We start from the raw sequence: 296 nt of genomic DNA, 5'->3' as shown, positions 1-296 counted from the left end.
GTCAGACCTTAGCTTAAGCGTCCTTCAAAGGAAGCCTGGAGCAGGGACCTGTGTCATAAATATTCAAGGATGAACTTTCATACTACAGTCCCTAGCCTTCTTTTGATTGCAGTCCATCAGACTGCAGCTCATGTGTCTATGGCAGGAGACTTGTTATGTAGCTGCACAGCATACCTGGAAATAAATTCCGAACCGAACAAAGTTTTTTACTCAACCTTATATTTTCAAAAGCACCTTACAGTAGTCTGTAGCCAAGGACCAATAAAGACTTTTAATCACTGTATTCTCTGCTGTGC

The sequence above is a fragment of the Rissa tridactyla genome, chromosome 3, assembly GCF_028500815.1.
Source record: "Rissa tridactyla isolate bRisTri1 chromosome 3, bRisTri1.patW.cur.20221130, whole genome shotgun sequence".
Classification (NCBI taxonomy): Eukaryota; Metazoa; Chordata; class Aves; order Charadriiformes; family Laridae; genus Rissa; species Rissa tridactyla.
Note: the sequence above shows the minus strand (reverse complement) of the source record.